At 36.7% G+C, this 6,282-nt stretch overlaps 1 protein-coding gene and 1 long non-coding RNA gene across 4 annotated transcripts in view; one reads left to right on the top strand and one right to left on the bottom strand.

Annotated features, from left to right (window-relative positions):
* Positions 1-6,282, bottom strand: part of LOC116327039 (band 4.1-like protein 1) — a 136,984-nt gene that overhangs the window by 36,579 nt on the left and 94,123 nt on the right. The window lies entirely within an intron of this gene.
* Positions 2,432-3,155, top strand: LOC120440225. The gene is made up of 4 exons (XR_005613085.1): positions 2,432-2,513; positions 2,681-2,797; positions 2,914-3,017; positions 3,113-3,155. It is a non-coding gene; the product is annotated as an uncharacterized LOC120440225 (long non-coding RNA).

The following is a 6,282-nucleotide window of genomic DNA, read 5'->3' as shown; positions in this document are numbered from 1 at the left end:
ATTTTTGCAACTAATAAAGAAGTGGATGCGCACAACTCTGCAACACTGGCTCTGCTCCATACTCATATCATTGACATCCATGCAGATGATTATAGAAAAGATCCTAGAACTGGCAGAATGGCACTACAAGACAGACCATTGAAAGGAGGTAAAAACGAGTTACCAGATACACTGAAAGTTGCAGAAGGAGCTCGTGTCATGCTCACCAGAAACATTGACATACAAAATGGTTTGGTTAATGGAGCTTTTGGAAAACTACTTAGAGTAGTTTACTCTGAAAATGACCAACACATCATCAAGCTTGGACTTAAAATGGATAATGAGACATCTGGAAAGAATAACCGAACACCAGCAGACGACATGGTGTACATTGAGAGAGCAGAAGAGAATCTAAAGCAGAAAGGAGTGGTACGAAGACAGTTCCCAGTGAAGCTGGCCTTTGCATGTACAATACATAAGGTACAGGGAATGACAACCACATCAGCTGTTGTCTCTCTTAAGAGCATTTTTGAGCCCGGCATGGCCTACGTAGCTGTCAGTAGAGTGGCGTCTCTCAGTGGACTGTATCTTCTTGATATGGAGGGAGAAAAATATTCACCAATCCAGAAATCACTGCAGCGCTTGAGAACATGAGACAAGCCAACCTTGATGACATGATGCCTCTTCTACACGTGATACAAACACTGAGCAGGTCAGAGGTTTTCACCATTGTTCATCATAATACAGAGGGACTGCCAGCTCACATTAATGACATCAAGAATCACCATGAATTGTGTCTAGCAGATGTTTTGTGCCTAACAGAAACACACCTGCGGGGCTCTTTTTGTCGCAGAGAGTCTCCACTTGGAAAATTACAATTTGTTCAAACGCAACAGACACCTGTCCTACACAAACTTTCCCCAGATGGCAAACAGAAGTGGTGGTGGAGTTGCTGTTTATGTGAAAAGTGACTTTCAAGTGCATGAAAACAGTACATCCATAATGTAACTGACCTTGAATTTCTGGCTTTAAAGGTTGAAGCACCAGTCAGTGCTCTGATTGCAGTTGTGTACAGACCTCCAGACTACACTCTGAGGCCATTCCTGAAAAACCTGGTAAGCCTATTAGACTCATTAGAGATCATGGACTGTCATCCCATCATAGTGTGTGGTGATTTTAATGAGAATGTTTTATCCAGTGCAAACAAACCAATCCTGGAGCTGTTTGAATCTAGGGGATACGCACAGGTCATCACTGCCCCTACCACAGAGAAGAACACACTGCTTGACCTAATTTTCATTTCTCAGCCAGAGCGATGTCTCCATTCTGGAGTCATGAAGACCTACCATAGTTACCATGACCCTGTATACTGTGTATTGTCCTGTGATGATTCATGAACTATATCTTTGAATACAGTAAGTAATTTCTATATTTTTGAATGACTTAAGAAAGTAGAGCGATATTTAAAAGTTGACTTAAGAAAAATGCCCTGCATTGCAGTATAATGTTTGAATTTTTTACATAAAATACAATTACATGAATTAAGTAATGATATCAGTAAAATATGACAATTATATTTATTACAGAAAATCTAAAAATCAGTAATCTATGAATGTCAGAAAATCAAATATAGCAGTTTAAAACGAACCGTGCAGGCATATCCTCTCTTCAGCCAGGCTTCAAAATCCTGCCAGGCTGCCCCAGTCTCACTGTGGCTGGGAGGGAGGGAGGGTGGACCAGAGGATTGCCCACACAACACATAAATGTTCAACAGCTTCTTCATTGTTTCTGAATAAACAACAATGACTAAAGGTTGCTTTTTAAAAAAAAAAAAAAAAAGAATAAGAAAAAAAAGAAAAAGAAAACCTAATTACAGCAATAATGACAGTTAAGCCAGTTTATCTGTGCCTCTATTTTGAAATAATATTTACAAAATGTTATTGATTTCAGTTTATTATAATCTTTAAACTTTTCAAAAGTATATGATTATATTTTTGGACAAATCTTTCGATGAAACATACATTTTATGAGTTTTTATCATGTTTCAGCCAGTGCATTTATCAGGGTGGGTCTGGGTCTGGGATGATAAATGCACTGGCTGATAACTGCACATTTCTGGCCAGAAATGTTTCAGCAGTGTTACATATGTACTACATATGTTTCACTTGCTTTTTGTTACCAGCTGATACCCTACATTTGTATAGACATTGGATGGTGTGAGGCTGGGGAGTTGAGTGGAGTGAGTAGGCGGGAGTTGAATGTGGGGGGGTGCGGTGGGAGGTTGTTAGGTTTCTTTTTTTCTTCTTTTTTTTTTTTGTTAAGAGACACAGTCCTCCTGTGTCTTCTCCAAGCTTCACATGTAAAATCCAACAGTGTGAAGCACATAGCAGCCAGAAACTGTAATGCCACAGATCAGAGAGGCTTCATCATCACCATCTTCATCGCCCGCACGATCAGAGCGTGAGACTTCACATCTGGAGCACAGGAGAGATTCTGTGATAAGTCCTCCTTCTAGCTTGTCCCACTAGCAGTCGGTGAGATTTACTCACAACAAAAGGGTTAATGACATTATTTTCATGGAAACATGTATTAATTCTTTGTAAAGTGTTTAAATTGTGTTTTCACTTGACCTTATGAGTGCTATTTTGAGTGTATTTTAATATCTGTACTTAGGTGTTTCCTCTGTGATCCATCCCTTCAGAGCTGAGACACTCAGGACTGAACAGACTGCACAGCTTCTGTGACTGAGCCTACAAAACACCTTCTTTGAAACCACACATGATAGAAGGGCTTTACGTTTGCAGCAGCACTACTAAAGGTATTCAGTTTATTACAGGATGTGTTTGTTTCTTAGGACCAGCTCTAAGTGCACACTACCTAACATATACACCTTTCTGTTTATTGCAAACCAACTACTCTGGATCATATGGCCAGTCGGCAGGAATGTTGCTGCAGGAAAACATCCCTGCAGATCACCATCATTGTCAGACTGACTGTGCCTCCTTTGTGCAGTGTCAAGATCCTCCCTAAATGAGTGTGTAAGTTCATTATTTTATTCCCTTTGACAAGACAAGTATCACTGATATTTACATTTACAACTACATATGTTCCTGTTTTCTGCTCTTCTTTAAAGTCCTCAGCTATCCTGCTTCTGTGCTGCTTGCCACACATCAAACACTGGCCGGATGACAGGGAGGATCCACTCTGAAGTCACTGGACATGATGAGGATCATATGGGACTTTATAGTTTCACAGAAATGTTGTGCTCTTTGATTACAGGTTTTAAATGGACATAATGACTGCCTCTCTCTGATCAACAGGCTAAAGGATTGTTTTCATTGTTAGTGCTCTGTACAATGTATGCTTATTTAACATTTCATCACAGAGCAAACCTTTATTTATTTAACATATTTTTATTTTGTTTTAATGTTGAATTAACTGTGGGATTTTTTTAAGTGGGCACTCAGGATGTCATATGACCAGAAATGTGGTAACTGGAATTCAACAGTATGTAAAGAAAGAATCTGCTAAGAACAAAACACACACAAAAACCCCCAAGAGAACTCAAATTCATTCCATGTAATCCAGTCTAAAACATTTTAAACTGCTGAACAGCAACACAAACAGTGTTAAAGAAACAGTGTTAACAGAATAATTATGATGAGTTTGTACCAAAGTTTCAGGTCACATGGCACACCTAGTGTGTAGTGTGGGGTATCAGCTGGTAAGTATAGGTTTTTTCATATTTGTGTCCTTAGAGTTCAGATAGATTAAGCCTTTGTGTATAATAATTAGTCATAACCACAACTCAAAGTCAGGGACTAACTAAATTTGTGACTTTGTGTCTGAGCCCAGGTTAAAACACTGTGTAAAAAGCATTTAGTGGCATGGCTGAACAATGCTGTAAACTAATGATACTTATTTATCCACAAAAAGGACTAATGTGTTTATTTGATTATTTGTATGTGTTAAACTGTGTCACCACCTTAGGCTTTCGTTTGAGTTCACTCAAAAATCTCTATACAGTTCTCTTTTACCACTGTGTGGACACTGTTTACAATAAAACATAAAAAAGAATGAGTAATAAAAGATGTGTAGACAGATCAGTAGACCGATAGAAACAGCTGTTCAGCCATGTTCTAAGAAACCAACACAATTTAAAGGTTCAGGATTGTGGTTTTAAAAGTTGAATTTTCATGTATTTCATATGTTGCTTATTATTTTTATTTGCTTATTTAATTTTGTTATTTTTATTTATTCTCCTGTGAAGTGTTTAACAAAAAAAAGCTACTTTAATTTCAATTTTATTTGTTTATTATTTGGTAATTTGTTCTTTAAGAATCGAGTCTGTGCCAAAAACTAAAGTTGAACAGACACATGACAGGATCAGATTATTAACACCTTAAAACATTGCAAACGTCTCTTTTTAAAATGATTTTTATTGTATTTCGAAAAAACATTTGTTGAATTAATTTAAGTTCTTTTCAGAAAGAAGCTGTACAATATGACTTAAGATTTTATGTTATTTTCTATGACATACAAAACAAATTGATGTATGTAATACCATTAAACATGATATACACATGTGTATATGCCTGAAAAACATTATCCTGGATATTAAAGCTTGTATTTTCTCCAGAATGTTTGTTCATCTTTTCAGTTCAATTCAACAAATTTGTTTTTTACAATTATTTTATTATTTTTTTATGAATTAGAGATTTATAATACATAATTCCACTCTTTAAGTGATTAGAAGAATATGAACTTTTGTTTTTCATTCAGAGGTTTTCTGACTAAATTTTCTTTTGTCATTACTCATCTTTTTCTAATTTATATTTTAAACATGTTCAGCTATTTTCCAACTTCTTCTGTGTGAAAATCAGCTTTCAAAAGTTCTGCACTTTTTGTTTTCAGGTTACAAATTCTGTATTTTCCAGCTAATTCAGCATTTTTAGCTTAATATTCAGTATTTAATTCATTTCAGTGCATACATTCAGATTCAAGCATTCACACTGCAGTTTCTTCAGAAAATGCACTTTCTAGTTATTATTATATTTTATTATATATTCCGTACGTCATTTTTTTGTACTGTATCTCCTTCAAAACCGTTCAACTTAGAAAACCATTCAAACACCGTTAGATTCCTCTTCTTTTGGACATGACTGCTTCTACTTTTCTCATTTATAACATTTATATTTTTAAAATTATTCAACTTTTTTCAACAAAATTTCCCATGTATTTCAATGGAGAGACCCTTCAAATCCTCATTGAACTTACTCATTTTCAAACTGTATCTACTTCAACATACGTTGACATAGAGCTACCATTCAAACTTTAAAACGAAGACAAGACATTCAACTATTCAACTTGTATTTATCTTTGCAATATCTGTTATACTTTTCTTCAGTTCCAGTTTAAGTTTCATGATGTTTTTCAGCCGTTTCAGAGTTTATAATGGGTGTGTATGGGACGGAATGTTGGGGCTAGAGTGAGACAGCTGAACTGCTAGAGTGAGAGGAGCGAAAAAATTAATCTTAAAATCTTTTTAAAACTGCTGCTGTGTCCACAGCGTTTGATCTACAGGTATGATTTTACCCTCAAAACGTAGCCATCGCTGTCCTCTTTCATCCAATGTGTTTACTATTGTACTAGGTGTTATGGTTCTTTCATAAATGTCACCAAAGCACAGCCTCCTCCCTCCAACTCCTCCATAGACTCCAATGTTAAAGTGGCTCAGAAAGTTCCTTTGAAAATCAGAAGAGCAGGCTGTCTTTACACTGTCACCACGTCCATATAATAAACTCCACAGGCATGAAAACTGAGAATTAGGTAGACTAGACATTGCTGCCGCTCACGGTGAAAGAATTTTGTCAATACGACATGTACTTTTCATTTGGGAAGGATTTGTTTGGGGCTGACTTTTCTGTTCATTTTAAGCAGCAAAAGTGAGGTGCATGTCTGTGTGCGTGTGTATGGAGCCCTGGCTCAGTCACTATAGCAACCAGGCTCACACCTGCCTGCCTAACGAGCTCTCTCTCACTCTGCCAAGATTCATCTTGAACACTTCTCTTTCAACAGCTGCTGTGTCCACAGTGTTTGCTCTACAGCCATCATTTTACCCTCAAAATGAAGCCATCGTTCTTCTCTTTCCAACAGCGTGTCTTTCAAAGCTCAGAGATGTAAACCTTTAAAACTGTGTGGATCCAAGTGAAGGGACCGTATTTTAGTCATTCAGTGATTCAAAGAATATGAACTTTTAATATTCATTCAGATGTTTTCTGACTCTAAATAGTCTTTTCTCAT

The sequence above is a fragment of the Oreochromis aureus genome, linkage group 5, assembly GCF_013358895.1.
Source record: "Oreochromis aureus strain Israel breed Guangdong linkage group 5, ZZ_aureus, whole genome shotgun sequence".
Classification (NCBI taxonomy): domain Eukaryota; kingdom Metazoa; phylum Chordata; class Actinopteri; order Cichliformes; family Cichlidae; genus Oreochromis; species Oreochromis aureus.
The sequence above is the reverse complement of the archived record's forward strand: the minus strand, read 5'-3'. Positions and strand labels throughout refer to the sequence as shown.